The 22738-nt window shown below is 47.7% G+C and overlaps 3 non-coding genes across 3 annotated transcripts; 2 read left to right on the top strand and 1 right to left on the bottom strand.

Annotated features, from left to right (window-relative positions):
• Nucleotides 1-15763: 15763 nt before the first annotated feature.
• trnap-ugg lies at nt 15764-15853 on the bottom strand. The gene is given in 2 exon segments: nt 15764-15799; nt 15818-15853. It is a non-coding gene; the product is annotated as a tRNA-Pro (tRNA).
• Nucleotides 15854-17084: 1231 nt separating this feature from the next.
• On the top strand, nt 17085-17157 carry trnav-cac. Its single transcript has one exon. It is a non-coding gene; the product is annotated as a tRNA-Val (tRNA).
• A 4412-nt stretch (nt 17158-21569) lies between these two features.
• On the top strand, nt 21570-21643 carry trnan-auu. Its single transcript has one exon. It is a non-coding gene; the product is annotated as a tRNA-Asn (tRNA).
• Nucleotides 21644-22738: the final 1095 nt, after the last annotated feature.

Here is a 22738-nt window from a genome sequence, read left to right as displayed (position 1 = left end):
CAATCCTGTCTCTCCTCTGTACTACCACCAATCAAACACCTCATGAACGTCTTCTTGATTTCCCCAGGAAGTCGTCCTCAGGATCCCCTCTCCCGACTTGGCTGGCCACCCCCGGGCCCATCTTGCTCCGGAAGCATGTGCGGGTGCGCAAGGCCGACCCGTTGGTTGAGCGAGTCCAGTTACTCCACGCCAACCCGCAGTATGCGTACGTGGAGTATCCCAACGGTTGACAGGATATGGTCTCGCTTCAGGACCTGGCACCCGCCGGCGTGCGGCCTTCTCCCGCTACATCAACATTTCCCCCGCACCCCCACGACCCAGCGCACATGCCCCCTCTCCCCCGATTACAGCATCTCCACCACCGGCCCGGGGTACGGAGACACATCTACGACCGACGCTCCCGGAGGCAAGGACGACCATCGGCCAGACGTCACCGGCTCCACTGCGACGGTCCTCTAGAACACCACGGGCACCCGACAGGCTGATCGTATCCATCTGATGCGACCATGAGACATTTTCTTTTGGACTTTGTTGTTATTCTGTTGCACCTTAAGTCGTAGTAGTATTGTATTTTTTTGCCACGAGCCAGTGGGCAGCGCACCTTTCTCGATTTTCGCTGCTCATACCACCAGTCCTCGGAACCCCCCCCCCCACTCTCTCTCTCTTCCACTTACACACACACACCCGCCTCCCGCCTTCTTTCTCCACAAGGGGTGAATGTGGTGGTATGAATGTGAGCACTGCCATTGGTGCAGAGCATTGGTTTCCCATTGGCTCTGGCTGGTCATGTGCCTCTCGTCCGATTGGCTGGGACTAGTCATGTGACTGCTCACCAATTGGTCGAGAGGCAAGTAGACCCCGCCTCTGAGGCTGGGTATAAGTACTCAGAGTTCCCGACGGTCGGCCTTTCCCTGTAGTCGACCACTGGGCTGACAACTAGCTGATTGAAGCCACAGTTTGGATCTTCATCGTGTCTCAAGTCCAATTGATGGTACATCAATTTCTGTCCCCCCAACCAAGAAAGGATATAGTTACCAGAGAGGGAGAGCAGTGGAGGGTCAACCGGCTGATAGCGAGGTTGCCGAAATGTCCTTGGAGGAGAGATTGGGTCGATTGGGCAAGGTGCTCCTCCCCCACAGCAAGCACTGCCAGTGCCACCCCCCAGAGCCAGCATTGTCAGTGCTCCCCACAGCCAGAACTTCCAGTGCCCCCTCCCCACAGCCAGAACTGCCAGTGCTCCCCACACGCAGCTCTGCCAGTGCCCTCCCACACCGGACAGGCAGCTCTGCCAGTGCTCCCTGGACAGCCGCACTGCCAGGGCTCCCCCCCGCACTGCCAGTGCTCCCACCCCCCCCCCCCCCCCACAGCCAGCACTCCCAGTGCTCTCTCCCCCAGACAGCACTGCCAGTGCTCCCCCACATTCAGCACAGCCAGTGCTCCCTCCCCACAGCCTGCACTGCCAGTGCTCCCCCCCACAGCCTGCACTGCCAGTGCTCCCCCCAGAGCCAGCACTGCCCGTGCTCCCCCCACAGCCAACACTGCCAGTGCTCCCCCACAGCAAGCAGTGCCAGTGCTCCCCCCAGAGCCAGCATTACCAGTGCTCCCCCCACAACCAGCAATGCCAGTGCTCCCCCCAGAGCCAGCATGGCCAGTGCTCCCCCACAACCAGCACTTCCAGTGCTCCGCCACAGCCAGAACTTACAGTGCCCCTCCCCACAGCCAGCACTGCCAGTGCTCCCCACAGCCAGCACTGCCAGTGCTCCCCCACATCCAGCAATGCCAGTTCTCCCCCACAGCCCGCAGTGCAAGAGCCCCCAACCCCCCACAGCCAGCACTGCCAGTGCCATCTCACAGCCAGCACTGTCAGTAACCCCCCCCCCCCCCACAGCCAGCACTGCCAGTGCTCCCACCCACAGCCAGCACTGCCAGTGCTCGCCCCACAGCCAACCCTGCCTGCCCCTCCCACAGCCAGCACTGCCAGTGCTCCCCCACAGCCAGAACTTACAGTGCTCCCCCCACAGCCAATACTGCCAGGCCCGCCCACAGCCAGCACTGACATTGCTCCCCTCACAGCCAGCACTGCCAGTGCTCCTCCCACAGTCAGCACTGCCACTGCTCCTCCCACAGCCAGCACTGGCAGTGCACCCCCACAGCCAGAACTTACAGTGCCCCTCCCCACAGCCAGCACTGCCAGTGCCCTCCCACAGCCAGCACTGTCAGTAACCCCCCCCCCCCCCCCACAGCGAGCACTGCCAGAGCTCCCACCCACAGCCAGCACTGCCAGAGCTCGGCCCACAGCCAACCCTGCCAATGCTCCTCCCACAGCCAGCACTGCCAGTGCTCCCCCCACAGCCAGCACTGCAAGTGCCCTCCCACAGCCAGCACTGTCAGTAACCCCCCCCCCCCCCACAGCCAGCACTGCCAGCCCCCCCCCCCCCACAGCCAGCACTGACATTGCTCCCCTCACAGTCAGCACTGCCAGTGCTCCTCCCACAGCCAGCACTGCCCAGTGCTCCCACCACAGCCAACACTGCCAGTGCTCCCCCACAGCCAGCACTGGCAGTGCTCCCCCACACAGCCAGCACTTCCAGTGCACCTCCCCCACAGCCAGACTGCCAGTGCTCCCCCACAGCCAGCACTGCCAGTAAGAAGTCTTACAACACCAGGTTAAAGTCCAACAGGTTTGTTTCAAACACGAGCTTTCGGAGCACGGCTCCTTCTTCAGGTGTTAACCCCATTGATCCCGTTCTTCTCAATCCTGTTGACCAACGCCCTGACAGTCAGATACATTTTACTCACCGGTCGGGTCCGGAAGGCACTGAGGGCTCAGAGGCAGGGAGACAATCGCACAGACCCAGAGATGGAGAGCAGAAGGAAGTCAATGATTTTACTCTTCAGCATCTCCGGAGCTTTCATTCTCCTCTGGACCGTGGCTTCCACAGCCATTCACCTGAAGAAGGAGCCGTGCTCCGAAAGCTCGTGTTTGAAACAAACCTGTTGGACTTTAACCTGGTGTTGTAAGACTTCTTACTGTGCTCACCCCAGTCCAACGCCGGCATCTCCACATCATCAGCACTGCCAGTGCCAGTGCTCTCCGCCACAGCCAGCACTGCCAGTGCTCCCCGCCACTGCCAGTGCCCCCCCCCCCCCCCACAGCCAGCACTGCCAGTGCTCCCCGCCACAGCCAGCACTGCCAGTGCTCCCCATCACAGCCATCACTGTCAGTGCCCCTCCCCACAGCCAGCACTGCCAGTGTTCCACCCACAGCTGATTGGCTGAGTGGCTGTCAATCAGCGGCTGGAGCTGCGGATTGGCTGAGAGGCTCTCAGTCAGCGGCTGGAGCTGCTGATTGGCTGCGAGACTGTCAGTCAGCGGCTGCAGCTGCTGATTGGCTGAGAGTCTGTCAGCGGCTGGAGCTGCTGATTGGCTGAGAGGCTGTCAGTCAGCGGCTGGAGCTGCTGATTGGTTGTGAGACTGTTAGCCAGCGGTTGGAGCTGCTGATTGGTTGAGAGGCTGTCAGTCAGCGGCTGGAGCTGCTGATTGGCTGAGAGGCTGTCAGTCAGCGGCTGGAGCTGCTGATTGGCTGTGAGACTGTTAGCCAGCGGTTGGAGCTGCTGATTGGTTGAGAGGCTGTCAGTCAGCGGCTGGAGCTGCTGATTGGCTGAGAGGCTGTCAGTCAGCGGTTGGAGCTGCTGACTGGTGGAGAGGCTGTCAGTCAGGTTGATTTACTCATTAATTTAATAATTGATGTAACCGGATATTTCACCCCGATCTTGATCTGCTCCCTGAACCTGGACTGAGTCACCACATAAATAAATGTGTTTGTGCAGCAATTTAAGTCCCGCAGCATAAATCCGACTTGTTGTAAATTATATTCAGGAAGGGTGAGGTAATAAGCATCTGACAAATCCAGATAGAAAAATTTAATAACAGACACGGTCCAGAGGAGAATGAAAGCTCCGGAGATGCTGAAGAGTAAAATCATTGACTTCCTTCTGCTCTCCATCTCTGGGTCTGTGCGATTGTCACCCTGCCTCTGAGCCCTCAGTGCCTTCCGGACCCGACCGGTGAGTAAAATGTATCTGACTGTCAGGGCGTTGGTCAACAGGATTGAGAAGAACGGGATCAATGGGGTTAAAACCTGATCAAACCAGGAATATCCAACCCATCCCAGGTCAGTGAAATAGCTGCTCTTTGTACGACTGGACATTGTCGATTACCTTCACAGGTTCATATATAAAGTACAGGGGGATGTTTTTCATACAGAGCAGGAGGCTGCTTGTGGACAGAACCACAACCGCAGTTTTCCCAGTACAATATTTAGTTTTCAGTTTCTGGCAGCGAATGGCCACAAATCGATCAAAGGAGAAAATGAGGGTTAACCAGACAGAACAGTCCTTGGCTGCAGACAGCAGGACAGATTTAACACGGCACACAGGGGTGAGGGACAGGAAATTCAGGGGAAAGTAATAAATATTGATCCTGTTCAGTATAGCTTTAGTGATAATATACAGCAGATCCGCCGTTGCCATGGCCACCAGGTAGCGAGTGGTGCAGGTAGAGAGACCACACTTCCCCCGACTCAGAATCACAATTCCCAGTAAATTAACTGTCAGAGAGAGAAAGGAGAGAAGCGGGAAATTACTGGATAATCAATCTCCCTGTCTGAACATAATCTCAGCATCAATATAATGGACAGTGGGTGGGTGGGGGTGTTGCGAGAGGAGTGGGCACAGAGATTAACATTACAGAGAGGGAAGTAGCAAATGTAACTCCAGTGTTAAAGATGGGGAATGCGGGGAAAGTGTGGATTGCAGCCCTGTCAGTTTGGTGGCAGTGGTAGGAAATTTTTTATAATTCAGACACCTTTGGGAGAGGTTACATTTCTCATTCAGTCTGATTTCCAGGATTCGCTCAGGCCGGCCTGATTTCCCAAACAGGATAAAAACATACCAGAGATTGTCACCCCTGCTCAATTATTGGACCACACCCCGGATTCGACCGTTCTCTGGACTGGGTTTTTGATGGGGTTGGACACCACTCCTGGTTTATTTCAATCCTCCACGATCAATGGAAAAATAAAACAAACGCAGAACCTTCCCACTTCATAATCATGGGAGGAATAGAAATATAGAATGTATAGTGCAAAAAGAGGCCATTCAGCCCATCGAGTCTGCACCGGCCCTTGGAAAGTAAGCACCAGTAAAGACCACCCCATCCCCATAACCCAGTGACCCCATCTAAATTGTTTGGAAAGTAAACACAATTTATCATGGCCAATCCACCTAACCTGCACATCTTTGGACTGTGGGAGGAAACCGGAGCACCCGGAGGAAACCCACGCAGACACTGGGAGAACTGCAGTCTCTACACAGTCACCAAAGCTAGGAATTGATTCGGGGACCCTGGTGCTGTGAGGCAGCAGTGCCAACCACTGCATCACTGTGCCACCAATGTCATTGGGAAGGGACAGAACAGGATAAAGCGGATGGAATTAACAGAGGAAGAAATGACCTTGCTGGGGCTGGAACAGGCCGAAATAATGGGTCTATTGGGACTTTCCTGTTTGTGGATTTTGGGAAGGAGGTAGAAGCAGGAGGTTGATGCAGGATGTGTGGGCTTGTGGGACGATGATGTCCGAGGCTGTGGACAGAGGATATCCAGAGCCAATGAGGTCAGTGAGTATCCTGGGAACAATATCATGATGTTTGGTGGTGTGCTGCTGGTCCAGGAGGAGGTAGCAGGATGGGCCTGAGAGTTGATGGTCAGTCTCTGTGAGGAATGAGTCAGTACACCAGACAATAATGGCACCACCCTTGTGGGTAGGTCAGGTCACCAGGTCAGGGTTGGATATTAGAGAGAGGATTGGAGCAAGTTTCGAGTAAGTCAGGATAGAGTTGGTGAGAGGCACAGAGAAATTGAGACGGTCGATGTCGCACTGACAGATCTCAATGAAAAGATCAAGAGCTGATAGGAGGCCAGAGGGTGGGGTCCAGGTAGAGGGTGATTACTGGAGGCAGATGGATTTCAGCAACAAATATTCATAAAATAGACAGTGAGGAACAGCAGAGACAATATTATCCACTCACTGATCACCATCAGAATAATTACCAAAGAATTGAAAAGCAGAAGTCGGTCTCTGTTATTCTTGAATTTAGAACAGAATATAATAAAATCTTCCAGTCACAATGTCAACAGTAGGAAAAATGGAATTAGAAGTCTGAGTGAAAGAAATCCAGTAACACAGAGTCTACTAAATAGTCAGCACATATTCCAAAGTCAACATTATTCCTGACACATTTCATCCAATTATTGTTATAACTATCAGAAATAATAGATCTGAGTAGTATAATAGATGTTAAACAATTTGAGTTTCTAAAGGCCGTCAGTAAGATCCAACATAACAGTGATCTCAACGCCAGTGGGGTTAGGGGACACAGCAGCAGAATGGACACATGCTGGCGACACACACACAAAACAGGGAGAGGAGGTAAAGGGATTTAAGCTGATTGGTGGAAGGTGGGAAGTGGTGTTCCACAAGGATCAGCACTGGGATCATTCTCCTTCACCATTCCCATCATCATTATGGAATCGGGAAGCAGAACGATAATTGAACAATTTACAGACAAAATCAAATTGAGAGTGATAGTGAATACAGAGGAAGAATACAACTAATTACAGGAACATATTATCAGTAATTATGAATTTGCAAAGTTGGTATTTCAATGGGAAATTAATTTCCCGACAGAACAGTGTCTGCTGCTGCATTTTGATCAGAACAATAAGTCCCCCAATCACTCCTTGGAAAACAAGTGTGTGAATGGACTGGAGGGGTTTCTGGGTTCAGGTGAATAGATTCACAAATCGTGTGAAGCAGAAACACAGTTTAAAAACATCTATAACAATTGATCAAACATGTGAGTTCATTTCAGAATGAATAGAAATGAGAAAATATCACAAAACCTATTGGAATACTGGACTGTTGTGGATTTTATGAAATATTGAAGTGTGGATCATGTTTGTTCCTGTTGGAGTAGGTCAATAGAAAACAGAAATAGGGACATTTCACTTCATTCAATATATATCAAACATCTTCAAAGCCCAGCCAAACAGGTCACTGGGGGCTGGTTTAGTTTACTGGGAGCTGGTTTAGCTCACTGGGCTAAATCGCTGGCTTTAAAAGCAGGCCAAGCCGCACGGTTCGATTCCCATACCAGCCTCCCCAGACAGGCGCAGGAATGTGGCGACTCGGGGCTTTTCACAGTAACTTCATTGAAGCCTACTCGTGACAATAAGCGATTTTCATTTTCATTTCATTTTCAAACTCATCCTGTTTTCAACCTATTCCAAAGTTAAAACTCACAGAGAGAACTCCACAGAATGGAGCGACAACTCACCAATAAAATACATCATTTCAAAATAGAACCAACTAATGTCAGTCCAGTTACTGACCCACACACAATACAATTCCACATGGACAGATAGCCCCAGTAATAGGGAGATAATTAGATCAGATATTCCACTCTGGTGAGAGACCCACACTTAGTACAATCCTACGCTGACAGATACTTCCAGTAACACTTCCTCGTCGCTGTCAGATATTCCACTCTGGTTAGTGACCCAAACGCAGTCTGCTTTAATTCTTTCTCTTCCCAAACCTCCCGTCAGAGAAATTGCCTTCACTGAGATCCAATCTAACATTATACAAGATCCCACTCAATATAATAACATCACCGGTCAGAGATCCAGTGAGTAACAAACAGAGGTTTATTGTGAGTTGATGGAAGGGATTGAAACCATTGACATGCTTAAAGACATTTGACAATTATACAGTTGATCAGGTGTCTGTATGACAGTGAGCACGAGATCAGGATTAAACATTTTCACTCCGAGTTTCAAATCAGAGAGCCGCTCACACACAGATTTACACAAGTTCAATGGTGATAGTCACTTACCAGGAACACCAACGATAGCAACGATTGGGTAGAATATTTTCTCAGCAGTATAAATTGGATAAAGCATTTTCAGTATGAAGTGATGTGTCCTTTCGTGCTGGTGTCAGTCTCTGTGTCTGAAACTCCGAGGTTATATGTTCCCAAAGCATTTAATTTATACCCCGGGGAACCACCTCAGGGATATTGAGGTTGTGAAATCGTACATGTTATTATTAGAAATATATGAACAAACAGATGACGATATTGTGTTCAGTGAAAGAAAATACTATTTTTCGAGTGAGTGACCACTTTCCAAACACTGAACTGCGTTGATCATATTGTTCAGCTAACATTAACAGAAAGGATGCTGTCCACTCAGACACCGTCAGTCCCATCTCTAGATCTCAGATTGTTACAGTGATAACCCTCACACCACTGTGACCATTCAGTGATTCAGTTCCAAATGTCAATGTGTTTCTCTGGATGGTTCCACTGCACTCTGGGGTTTAGCTGTCTCTGTAACTGTGACCATTCAGTGATTCAGTTCCAATTGGCAGTGTGTTTCTCTGGGTGGGTCCACTGCACTCTGGGGTGTAGCTGCCTCTGTAACTGTGACCATTCAGTGATTCAGTTCCAATGGTCAGTGTGTTTCTCTGGGTGGTTCCACTGCACTCTGGGGTTTAGCTGTCTCTGTAACTGTGACCATTCAGTGATTCAGTTCCAATTGTCAGTATGTTTCTGTGGGTGGGTCCACTGCACTCTGGGATGTAGCTGCCTCTATCTGTGACCATTCAGTGATTCAGTTCCAATTAGAGATAGATAGAGATAGAGAAATACAGCACAGAACAGGCCCTTCGGCCCACGATGTTGCGCCGAACTTTTGTCCTAGGTTAATCATAGAATTTTGGACAATTTGTCATGGCCAATCCACCCAACCTGCACATCTTTGGACTGTGGGAGGAAACCGGAGCACCCGGAGGAAACCCACGCAGTCACGGGGAGGATGTGCAGACTCCACACAGACAGTGACCCAAGTCGAAATCGAACTTGGGACCCTGGAGCTGTGAAGCAATTGTGCTATCCACAATGCTACCGTGCTGCCCTTAAGAAGTTAACCTACACTCCCTTATTCTACCCTAATCCAAGTACCTATCCAATAGCCGTTTGAAGGTCCATAAATTTTCCGACTCAACTACTACCACAGGCAGTGCATTCCATGCCCCCACTACTCTCTGGGTAAAGAACCTACCTCTGACATCCCCTCTATATCTTCCACCATTTATCTTAAATTTATGTCCCCTTGTAATGGTGTGTTCCACCCGGGGAAAAAGTCTCTGACTATCTACTCTATCTATTCCCCTGATCATCTTATAAACCTCTATCAAGTCGCCCCTCATCCTTCTCCGTTCCAATGAGAAAAGGCCCAGCACCCTCAATCTTTCCTCGTATGACCTACTCTCCATTCCAGGCAACATCCTGGTAAATCTCCTCTGCACCTTTTCCAAAGCTTCCACATCCTTCCTAAAATGAGGTGACCAGAACTGCACACAGTACTCCAAATGTGGCCTGACCAAGGTTTTGTACAGCTGCATCATCACCTCACGGCTCTTAAATTCAATCCCTCTGCTAATGAACGCTAGCACACCATAGGCCTTCTTCACAGCTCTATCCACTTGAGTGGCAACTTTCAAAGAACAATGAACATAGACCCCAAGATCTCTCTGCTCCTCCACATTGCCAAGAACCCTACCATTAACCCTGTATTCCGCATTCAGATTTGTCCTTCCAAAATGGACAACCTCACACTTGTCAGGGTTAAACTCCATCTGCCACTTCTCAGCCCAGCTCTGCATTCTATCTATGTCTCTTTGAAGCCGACAACAGCCCTCCTCACTATCCACAACTCCACCAATCTTCGTATCATCTGCAAATTTACTGACCCACCCTTCAACTCCCTCATCCAAGTCGTTAATGAAAATCACAAACAGCAGAGGACCCAGAACTGATCCCTGCGGTACGCCACTGATAACTGGGCTCCAGGCTGAATATTTGCCATCCACCACAACTCTCTGTCTTCTATCGGTTAGCCAGTTTGTTATCCAACTGGCCAAATTTCTGGGTGGGTCCACTGCACTCTGGGGTGTAACTGTCTCTGTAACTGTGACCATTCAGTGATTCAGTTCCAATTGTCAGTATGTTTCTGTGGGTGGGTCCACTGCACTCTGGGATGTAGCTGCCTCTATCTGTGACCATTCAGTGATTCAGTTCCAATTGTCAGTGTGTTTATCTGGGTGGGTCCACTGCACTCTGGGATGTAGCTGTCTCTGTAACTGTGACCATTCAGTGATTCAGTTCCAATTGTCAGTGTGTGTCTCTGGGTGGTTCCACTGCACTCTGGGGTGTAGCTGCCTCTATCAGTGACCATTCCTTTATTTGATTTCAGTACGTTCTGTCTGAGTCTAAGTAGCAAATTTCAATGTCTCCAAAATCTGGAACTGTTTTAAGCGCAAAGTATGTGATCCCATATCTAAATCCTATTCAGACCCTCAAACTAAGAAAATCTTTAGAACTATTGGAACCTCAGAAAACTCAGAGGCTGCAGCACATTCAAACTCAGCACCTCAGAGAGCAGCATTAAAACATATACAGCTGTGAAAACTAATACCCCGTCTCTAACTGATACCGGCCGACCATCTGATACACAGACTGGCCAGACTGCTGGTTTAGCTCACTGGGCTAAATTGCTGACTTTGAAAGCAGACCAAGCAGGCCACCAGCACGGTTCCATTCCCGTACCAGCCTCCCCGGACAGGCGCCGGAATGTGGTGACTAGGGGCTTTTCACAGTAACTTCATTGAAGCCTACTCGTGACAAAAAGCGATTTTCATTAATTTCATTCACTTAAACTTGGAGAGAGGCGGGGTGAGATGTGGAGGAAGAGAGAACTGGTCTGTGCGATGTGCTGCAAGAAGACAGGGTGAGAGAGAAAGAGAGTGGGAGGAGATAGAATGGGAGAGAAAGAGGGTGGGAGAAATAAAGAATAAAACGAGAGAAGGAGGTAGATTGTCTGAGAGAAAGGGAAGCAGAGAATGGAGCCGAGTGGGTGAGTGGATGAGGGAGGCAGATTGTGTGAGAAGAATGGTGTATAAAACACTGACATAATATCAGACATAAGTAAAGGAGAGAGCGACTGAGTGACTGAGGGAGTGGGAGAGGGAAAGAATGTGAGAGAAAGTTGGAGAGAAGTAAAGAGTGTGAGAGAACGTGTGAGAGACGGAAAGAGTGTGAGAGAATGAGAGAGAAAATGTGAGAGAGGGAAAAAGTGTGAGAGAGCGAAAGAATGTGAGAGAAAGTGGGAGAGAGGGAAAGAGTGTGGGAGAAAGTGTGAGAGAGGGAAAGAGTGTGAGAGAAAGTGGGAGAGAAGTAAAGAGTGGGAGAGAGGGAAAGGGTGTGAGAGAAAGTGTGAGAGAGGGAAAGAGTGTGTGAGGGAGCGAGGCATGCAGGGAGAGACAGAGGGAGGGTGAGTGTGTGAGAGAGGGATAGAGTGGGAGAGAGGGAAGGTGAGTGAGGTAGCGAACATGTCAGATGGAGAGAGTGTGAGAGGGGAGAATGTGAGAGAGAGAGAGAGCACAACAGAGAGAGAGAGTGCAAAATGGGGCGAGAGTGCGAGAGAGGGTTAGAGTGCGAGAGAGGGAGAGAGTGCGAGAGAGGGAAGGAAGGTTAGAGTGTGAGAGAGGGAGTGCGAGAGAGGGAGTGTGAGAGGGGGAGAGAGTGCGAGAGAGAGTGCGAGAGAGGGAAGGAGTGTGATAGAGAGAGAGGATGAGAGATGGAGGGTGTGATAGAGAGAGAGAGTGCGAGAGAGGGAAGGAGTGTGTGAGAGTGTGTGAGTGTGAGAGAGGGAGAGTGCGAGAGAGGGAGAGAGTGTGAGTGAGAAAGTGTGTGTGAGAGGGAGGGAGTGTGATAGAGGGAGAGAGTGTGAGAGAGGGAGAGTGTGAGCGAGGGAGAGAGTGTGAGAGAGGGAGAATATGTGAGAGATGGAGAGAGTGTGAGAGAGGGAGAGAATGGAAGGGAGAGATGGAGTGTGCTTGGAGATATGGGGAACTGGGTATCATGTGGAAAACACAATACGGATTAATACATTTGCTGAGTAAACAAACTTGATCCTAAATTATAAAATCAGATACTGGATAAAGTAAATATCCTTCATGCAGTATTCCAATATTTAAGTTGTGAATAATTGACAGTGTGATAGGTCAGTTATTGTGCAGAGCTGGAATAGAACTTGTCTTTCCCCAGTGAGAGGCCAGAAAGCAAACACGTGGCACAGCCGCTTTTAACAATAATTGTAATGCAACCTCAAAAAAGATAGACTTCCCTCTGATTATGAAATGTGCGTCTGTTTTTATTGGGTGGAACAGAGATGTTTTCAATATGAAAAGCACAGGCAGCGCCCAGGGTCAGAGAGATTGGAACTTACAATGAAGTTGATGCTGTGAAGTAATGAGTCAGCTAAAGTTACATCTGACTCCAGCTTCTCCCTCTCAAACTGCAGGGTAAACTCGATCATATTGTGATGTGGAGATGCCGGCGTTGGACTGGGGTGAGCACAGTAAGAAGTCTTACAACACCAGGTTAAAGTCCAACAGGTTTGTTTCAAACACGAGCTTTTGGAGCGCAGCTCCTTCCTCAGGTGAATGGAGAGGTATCATCCAGAAACATTTATATAGGCAAAGTCAGAGATGCCGGACAATGCTTGGAATGCGAGCATTTGCAGGTAATCAAATCATTACAGATCCAGAGAGAGGGATAATCACAGGTTAAAGAGGAACTGCTGTAAATAGTGATGTGCGACGCACTACAAATAATGACATACTGACCATGGACCACAGTAAATAATGATATTCTACCCAGGGACCACTGTACTAATGATATACTACCGAGGGCCACTGTAAATAATGGCATACTACACAGGCAACACTGTAAATAAAGATATATCACCCAGTGACCACTGTAAATGATAATATAGTTTCCAGGGAGCACTGTTAATAATGAAATTCCACCCTAGGACCTTGGTAAATAATGATGACCTTCACAGGACAATTGTAAATAATGATATATTGCCAAGATACCACGGCAAATCATGATATACTACCCAGGGACCTCTGTAAATAATGATATACTACCCAGGGACCACTAGAAATAATGATGTAATATCCAGGACCACTGTAAATTTCACAGTAATTTTCAGGGCTTTTCACAGTAACTTCATTGAAGCCTACTCGTGACAATAAGCGATTTTCATTTCATTTCATTTCATTTCAAATAACGAAATCACACGCTCGGACCGTTGCAAATAATGATGTACTACAACTGGGCTGCTGTAAATAATGGCATACTTCCCTGGGACAACTGATATAGTAGAATAGTAGCCAGGGACCACTGTAAGTAATGATACACTACCCAGGGACCACTGTAAATAATGATATACTACACAGGGACCACTGTAAATAATGATATCCTATCCAGGGAACACTGTAAATTATGATAAACTACCCAGGGACCACTGTAAATAATGATATAGTACACAGGGACCACTGTCAATAATGATATCCTACCCAGGGACCACTGTAAATAATGATATACTGCCCAGGGGCCGCTTAAATAATAGAATAGTAGCCAGGGACACTGTAAATAATGATATCCTACCCAGGGACCACTGTAAATAATGATATACTGCCCAGGGACCACTGAAATAATAGAATAGTAGTCAGGGACCACTGTAAATAATGATACACTACCAAGGGACCACTGTAACTAATGATATACTCCACAGGGACCACTGTAAATAATGATATACTACCCAGGGACCACTGTAAATAATGAAATTACACGCTGGGACCGTTGTAAATAATGATGTACTATACAGGGGCCAGTGTAAAGAATGACATTTTACCAGGGACCACTGGAAATAATGATATACTGGCCAATGACCACTCTAAATAAGGATATACTATCCAGAGACCTCTGTAAATAACGAACCTACACGCTGGGCCACTGTATATAATGATGTACTACACAGTGACGACTGTAAATAAAATATCCTATCTAGGGCCCCAGCAAATAACTAAATCAAACGAAATTAAACGAAATTAAATCATGATATATGACACGGGACCACTGTATATAATGATATACTGCCCAGGGACCACTGTATATAATGATACACAATCCAGGGACCACTGTAAATAATGATATACTGGCCAGGAACAATTGTGAACAGTGAAATTCCACTCTGGGGCCGTTGTAAATAATTATGTACTGCAAAGGGACCTCTGAAAAAAATGAATACTTCCCAGAGACCACAACATATAAAGATATAGTACCCTGGGAGAACTGTAAATAATGTCTTATACCAAACGGGAACCCCGGTACATAATGATATACTGTCCAGGGACCACTGTAAATAATGACATGCTCCCCACGGTCCATTGTAAATAATGATATACTACCCAGTAACCATTGTAAATAATGATATAGTATCCAGGGCCACCTGTAAATAATGAAATCACACGCTCGGACCGTTGCAAATAATGATGTACTACAACTGGGCCGCTGTAAATAATGGCATACTGCCCTGGGACAACTGATATAGTAGAATAGTAGCCAGGGACCACTGTAAATAATGATACACTACACAGGGGCCACTGTAAATAATGATCATCTACACAGGGACCACTGTAAATAATGATATACTGCCCAGGGGCCACTTAAATAATAGAATAGTAACCAGGGACACTGTAAATAATGATATCCTACCCAGGGACCACTGTAAATAATGATATACTGCCCAGGGACCACTGAAATAATAGAATAGTAGTCAGGGACCACTGTAAATAATGATACACTACCCAGGGACCACTGTAACTAATGATATACTACACAGGGACCACTGTAAATAATGATATACTACCCAGGGACCACTGTAAATAATGAAATTACACGCTGGGACCGTTGTAAATAATGATGTACTATACAGGGGCCAGTGTAAAGAATGACATTTTACCCAGGGACCACTGAAAATAATGATATACTAGCCAGGGACCACTCTAAATAAGGATATACTATCCAGAGACCTCTGTAAATAACGAACCTACACGCTGTCTGGGGAGCGAAATGGCAGCTGTCGTTTCCAGTCAAGTGGACTCTTTGTCAAAGCTGGAGAACTGGAATTGGAGATTCAGACGATTGTGGGTGGGGGGTGGGGGTGGTGGAGTGCAGTATTGGGTCTCGATAGAGGGCTAGCAATAGGTGGGAAATGACGAAAATGTCTCGGACAGAAAGAAAAAGGGAATGTAAATGAAGCTATTCAAGGCGATGAAAGGTGCTGAAGGCGCATCAAGCCGTCAGAATGTGTTAATGGCAGAACAAAGGTAAGCAGTGTGTCAGAGAACAATTACAAACAGGGATCAGATTGCTGACGTAGGATGGTATGGGTTCCCCCAGAGGGGGGCAATGCTGAGGGTAAAACATATCAATGGAAGGGATGATAAGTTGATGGAAAAAACATGTGGTGGAGGGGGAAGTGAGAGTTCACAGTCTGAAGTTGTTGAACTGATAAAATGAAAGGGACAAAGAGCTATCTGAGTCCACCAGAATTAGTCAATAGAAATGTGAATGCCCACACATAGACAAGCTTCTCGGGAACGTATTGGTTCCCTGCAGTTTGAGCTCAGCTTCTCAAAGCAAACACAATGTGAATGAATCCCGCCGTCTACGCCGCAAAGAAATAAAGAAAACATGCGGTTTGACCAACGGAAAACCTCATCGAAGGGCTCGTCCGGGATTTGAACCCGGGACCTCTCGCAAATTCCGACAGCGACACACCCAAAGCGAGAATCATACCCCTAGACCAACGAGCCCCGCAAAAAGAGTCAAAGCATACTGTCAGTGCCATCGAAAATCAATCTAACATCTGCGGAGAACGCCAAAAGTACTGTAACATCTCAGGGACTCAGGCGCATTTGTCGACAGGACAACAAAGTTCGTCTTTCACCATCACCTTTCATTAAAACCGGGACCGGTTAGAAATGTGGTAGGTCTTAACCAAGTGAATTACCGGAGGGTGGAAACAGAACAACAGGAAAGGGCTCTAATGGGGGGCAAGTCAGGAGAGATTAAATGAGAAGAGGCCTTGGGACCCTGGCCACATAGTTAGGATGGCATCAAATCAGAGAATAATGACACCACAGTATGAGGCCATTCCGGCCGCCGTGTCTGTGCCAGCTCTCTGTTAGCGCAATGGAAGAAACAAAGAAACAAAAGATATTTCCGGAGGAGCTATCGATGGCAGATTGATCAACAACTACCGCCCGGACACAAAGAACAAGTGGAAACAAGATTGAAACCCAAATCTGCGATGGAAGGACACACAAAATGGGTGCAGCATTTACAGCGTGAAACTGCTGAACAAACACTGAGTGTGAAAGCTGTATTGAGCCCAGTGGAAAGATGCGCTGCTGTTCCTCGAGTGTTTGTTGAGCTTCTTTGGAACATTTCACGACGCCGAGGTCCGGGAGGTCAGCGTTAAGATCCAGCTCCCCAGTCAGTTCAATTCTCCACTTTGGCTCTGTGGATTAGATGGGTCACGTCCCTGTGGTTAACACAGATCTGGAGCATCAATTTTATCCAAACGCACTCCAGCTCAGACACTGTCTCTCTCTCTCGAGCATCATCTGTGGGGAGAGAAACGACGTAAACATCCCAAGTCCTGAGAAATCTTTTTCAGAGTGGGCCAATGTAAATCAACCCCGCCGTCAGCATCGCGAACAATTCGTAATCTCTGACCTGGAGTAAAGGGCTTGTCCTGGATTTAAACCCACGACCACTCCCATCGACATTGATTGAAAATCCCTAAACGAGACCCAGACCTCGAGACCAAAGAGCACAAATTTAAGACCGATATTCAGCAAAATATAACTTATGTTAATTTCGATATAATTTCTACATCTCACGGCTTTATATGTTGAGACATTTGTTAATTTAAGAAACAGCTGTCGCTTGCAACAAGGGCCCTGGGCTCTGAAACAGACCATCAGAATCTGCAGCAACACAGTGAGGTTGTACATTCCGCACGTCCATCGATTGCCAGCGGTTTCTGTAGTGTAGTGGTTATCACATTCACTTCACACGCGAAAAGTTCCCGGTTCGAAACCGGGCAGAGACATCGAACATTTTGCATTTCGTGAGAAAAGTTTGCACAATTATTGGGCACAAAATAATTCTGTTTCCTGAATGTTACCGGAATCACGTGTGTTCCAGGACTATGAGATTTCGTCTCACATGAGCCACTAAACTGAATTGAACATTAAGGCCCAAGCACTGAATTTTCGGCAGGCAATGAGAGTTGAAGAATTTTCATATCTTGGCACAGCTCGGATATTAGGAGCTAGTTCACAACAGAATTTCTGCGATTTACAAATGAACATATTTAATCACCATCTCAAACATGTCTAAATGTATGACAAATGCAACTTACTGCGGATGCTTCAAACGGAAACAAAAACAGAAAATACTGGATAATCTCAGCAGGTCTGACAGCCTCTGGGGAGCGAAATGGCAGCTGTCGTTTCCAGTCAAGTGGACTCTTTGTCAAAGCTGGAGAACTGGAATTGGAGATTCAGACGATTGTGGGTGGGGGGTGGGGGTGGTGGAGTGCAGTATTGGGTCTCGATAGAGGGCTAGCAATAGGTGGGAAATGACGAAAATGTCTCGGACAGAAAGAAAAAGGGAATGTAAATGAAGCTATTCAAGGCGATGAAAGGTGCTGATGGCGCATCAAGCCGTCAGAATGTGTTAATGGCAGAACAAAGGTAAGCAGTGTGTCAGAGAACAATTACAAACAGGGATCAGATTGCTGACGTAGGATGGTATGGGTTCCCCCAGAGGGGGGCAATGCTGAGGGTAAAACATATCAATGGATGGAATGATAAGTTGATGGAAAAAACATGTGATGGAGGGGGAAGTGAGAGTTCACAGTCTGAAGTTGGTGAACTGATAAAATGAAAGGGACAAAGAGCTGTCTGAGTCCACCAGAATTAGTCAATAGAAATGTGAATGCCCACACACAGACACGCTTCTCGGGAACGTATTGGTTCCCTGCAGTTTGAACTCAGCTTCTCAAAGCAAACCCAATGTGAATGAATCCCGCCGTCTACGCCGCAAAGAAATTATGCGGCTTGAGCAACGGAAAACCTCATCGAAGGGCTCTTCCGGGATTTGAACCCGGGACCTCTGCAAATTCCGACAGCGACACACCCAAAGCTAGAATCACACCCCTAGGCCAACGAGCCCCGCGAAAAGAGCCAAAGCATACTGTCATTGCCATCGAAAATCAATCTAACATCTGCGGAGAACGCCAAAAGTACTGCACCATCTCAGGTAGTCAGGCGGCATTTGTCGACAGGACAACAAAATTCGTCTTTCACCATCACCTTTCATAAAAACCGGGGCAGGTTAGAAATGTGGTACGTCTTAACCAAGTGAATTACCGGAGGGAGGAAACAGAACAACAGGAAAGGGCTCTAATAGGGGGAAAGTCAGGAGAGATTAAATGAGAAGAGGCCTTGGGACCCAGGCCACAGAGTTAGGTTAGCATCAAATCAGAGAATAATGACACCACAGTATGAGGCCATTCCGGCCGCCGTGTCTGTGCCAGCTCTCTGTGAGCGCAATGGAAGAAACAAAGAAACGAAAAATATGTCTGGAGGAGCTATCGATGGCAGATTGATCAACAACTACCGCCCGGACACAAAGAACAAGTGGAAACAAGATTGAAACCCAATTCTGCGATGTAATGGGTGCAGCATTTACAGTGTGAAACTGCTGAACACACACTGAGTGTGAAAGCTGTATTGAGCCCAGTGGAAAGATGCGCTGCTGTTCGTCGAGTGGCTGTTGAGCTTCTTTGGAACATTTCACGACGCCGAGGTCCGGGAGGTCAGCGTTAAGATCCAGCTCTCCAGTCAGTTCAATTCTCCACTTTGGCTCTGTTGATTAGATGGGTCACGTCCCTGTGGTTAACACAGATCTGGAGCATCAATTTTATCCAAACGCACTCCAGCTCAGACACTGTCTCTCTCGAGCATCATCTGTGGGGAGAGAAACGACGTAAACATCCCGAGTCCTGAGAAATCTTTTTCAGAGTGGGCCAATGTAAATCAACCCCGCCGTCAGCATCGGAAACAATTCATAATCTCTGATCTGGAGTAAAGGGCTTGTCCTGGATTTAAACCCACGACCACTCCCATAGGCATTGATTGAAAATCGCTGAACGAGAACCATACCTCGAGACCAAAGAGCACAACTTTAAGACCGACATTAAGCAAAATATAACTTATGTTAATTTCGATATAATTTCTACATCTCACGGCTTTATATGTTGAGACATCTGTTAATTTAAGAAACAGCTGTCGTCTGTTACAAAGGGTCTGGATTCTGAAACAGACCATCAGAATCTGCAGCAACACAGTGAGGTTGTACATTCCGCACGTCCATTGATTGCCAGCGGTTTCTGTAGTATAGTGGTTATCACATTCGCCTCACACGCGAAAAGTCCCGAAAAGTTCGAAACTGAGCAGAAACGTCGAACATTTAGCATTTCGCGTGAGAAAAGTTTGCCAATTATTGGGCACAAAATAATTCTGTTCCTGAATGTTGCCGGAATCTTGTGTGTTCCAGAACTATGAGATTTCGTCTCACATGAGCCACTAAACTGAATTGAACATTAAGGCCCAAGCACTGAATTTTCAGCAGGCAATGAGAGGTGAAGAATTTTCATATCTTGGCACAGCTCGGATATTAGCAGCTAGTTCATCCACAACAGAATTTCAGGGATTTACAAATGAACATATTTAATCACCATCTCAAACATGTCTAAATGTGTGACAAATGCAACTTACTGCGGATGCTTCAAACGGAAACAAAAACAGAAAATACTGGATAATCTCAGCAGGTCTGACAGCCTCTGGGGAGCGAAATGGCAGCTGTCGTTTCCAGTCAAGTGGACTCTTTGTCAAAGCTGGAGAACTGGAATTGGAGATTCAGACGATTGTGGGTGGGGGTGGGGGTGGGGGTGTTGGAGTGCTGTATTGGGTCTCGATAGAGGGCAGCAATAGGTGGGAAATGACGAAAGTGTCTCGGGCAGAAAGAAAAAGGGAATGTAAATGAGGCTAATCAAGGCTATGAAAGGTGCTGATGGCGCATCAAGCGGTCAGAATGTGTTAATGGCAGAACAAAGGTAAGCAGTGTGTCAGAGAACAATTACAAACAGGGATCAGATTGCTGAAGTAGGATGGTATGGGCTGGGGGGAGAGGGGCAATGCTGAGGGTAAAACATATCAATGGAAGGGATGATAAGTTGATGGAAAAATCATGTGTTTGAGGGGGAAGTGAGAGTTCACAGTCTGAAGTTGTTGAACTGATAAAATGAAAGGGACAGAGAGCTGTCTGAGTCCACCAGAATTAGTCAATAGAAATGTGAATGCCCACACATAGACAAGCTTCTCGGGAACGTACTGGTTCCATGCAGTTTGAGCTCAGTTTCTCAAAGCAAACACAATGTGAATGAATCCCGCCGTTTACGCCGCAAAGGCGGCATTTGTCGACAGGACAACAAAATTCGTCTTTCACCATCACCTTTCATAAAAACCGGGACAGGTTAGAAATCAGAAGGGGGTTCAGTGCAGTTAGATTGCGAATATACAGACCGGACGATGTACCACATGCTACGGTATCAGCAAAAGCCGGCACAGCCGCCGAGATTGGTCATCATTAACATATTGACGATGAAGAAAGAGGAGATCTCAGGACGATATCTGGCGGCTGCCAACAAATCTAAAAAGAATGGTCACCTCAATATAAACGCGCTCAGTGTGGAGGACGGGGCGGTCTATTACTGTGCAATGAGCAGAGTGTCACAAAGCAGCTACAACCACGTACGAAAGCCTCAGAGAGTATTTTCAATTCCAGTAAATTTGCGTTCCTGCCCTTGTACCGGAGGATGGTTTGATCTGGATTCAGAAAAATACTCAGGTCTATTTCTCCACAATTGCATTGCCGTCTCTGTCCTTGTATAGGTCAATAGAGGAGCCGTTTCGGATTCGTGAGATTAATCAGCATGTCGCGATGCACAGTAAATTTAAGCTTGGAATATCCACTTCCGAGCAGCAGTAATGAAAGTTCTCAGATGTGGGGATAATAAAATCTTCCAGGACCGCTAACTTAAGTCGACCTTATGCCAACGAGTCTGAGCCCCTAGTAGTCTTCAGCGGAACATCGACTTTCCGATCGAAAATACATCAAATCTATGTTGACACTTCCTGCTTTCTGTTATGGAGGTTCCGAGATAAGGTGTTTCAACGAAAGTGAGGTGCTGTCCAAGCGGGTTCTGTAAAATCCACGGGCCTGTGATGATTCCACGTCACACAAATGTCCATGCCCGCGGGACCATGTGTGCGCTCCTTCCAGATATTTTCCGCACTGCCTCAGGGGACCAATATTACCAGCATTCTCATTCGGTCCCTGGCAATCAGAGGATTGGCCGTCACTGTTGAAATGCAGAGTTGTGATCCTGTTGTCGTCTCCGTGGCGCAATCGGTTAGCGCGTTCGGCTATTAACCGAAAGGTTGGAGGTTCGATCCCACCCAGAGACGAATTGTTGTTCCACTCCTGGATGATATGTTTTTAGGGGCTGTTTCGGACAGGGCTAAATCGCTGGCTTTGAAAGCAGACCAAGCAGGCCAGCAGCACGGTTCGATTCCAGTAACAGCCTCCCCGAACAGGCGCCGGAATGTGACGACTAGGGGATTTTCAGAGTAATTTAATTTGAAGCCGACTCGTGACAATAAGCGATTTTCCTGTTCTGATAACACGTACCGTGCACCGGCTGCGGCATGGTGTTGCCTCTATCGCCGTAATATCCTTCATGGCGCCGAGCTGGGGAATAGCTCAACGATGCTGTGTCTCCCTCGAAAACTCAGGCGATTGTGACACCTCTTCACGGACCTGCTAACAGACGAATGTTGAGCAGGAGTTGGCTATTCATCCCCTTGAGCCTTCTCCAACGTTCAATAAGTTCGTGACAGATGCGAACGTGACCTCAGATTCACATTTCACCTACCCCGGATAACCTTTGATTATCTTTTCAGTTGAGAATCCAACCACATCTGTCTTAAAATCTTCAATGGGCCTATCTCATTGGTCTCTGGAGAAGAATATCTCAGAAAAAAAGCCCAAAGATCTACATAACCGGGCCGGGTCGAGTTGTATCTCTGGCCATGATGTGGAGATGCCGGCGCTGGACTGGGGTGAGCACAGTAAGAAGTCTTGCAACACCAGGTTAAATGATTCTGTTTTGTGATTCACCTGAGGAAGGAGCTGCCCTCCGAAAGCTCGTGTTTGAAACAAACCTGTTGGACTTTAACCCGGTGTTGTAAGACGTCTTACTGTATCTCTGGCAGCAGCGCATCCCTTCCCGATGAACTTAATGGATTCTATCCTCGGTTTGAGCAGGCAACCAACAATCCGCTGTCGAGTGCCCCAGCAGCCCTTAATTCACCCATACCCACCATCACAGTTTCCGAAGTCAGATTGGCCTTCCTGAAAGTGAACCCATGGAAGGCGACGGGCCCGGGCGGGATCCCTGGTCGTGCACTCAGAGCCTGCGCATACCAGCTGGCAGAGGTATTCAGAGACATCTTTAACCTATCCCTACTCCACTCCGAGGTCCCCACCTGCTTCAAGAAGAC

The sequence above is a fragment of the Scyliorhinus canicula genome, unplaced genomic scaffold (genome assembly GCF_902713615.1).
Source record: "Scyliorhinus canicula unplaced genomic scaffold, sScyCan1.1, whole genome shotgun sequence".
NCBI lineage: Eukaryota > Metazoa > Chordata > Chondrichthyes > Carcharhiniformes > Scyliorhinidae > Scyliorhinus > Scyliorhinus canicula.
The sequence above is the reverse complement of the archived record's forward strand: the minus strand, read 5'-3'. Positions and strand labels throughout refer to the sequence as shown.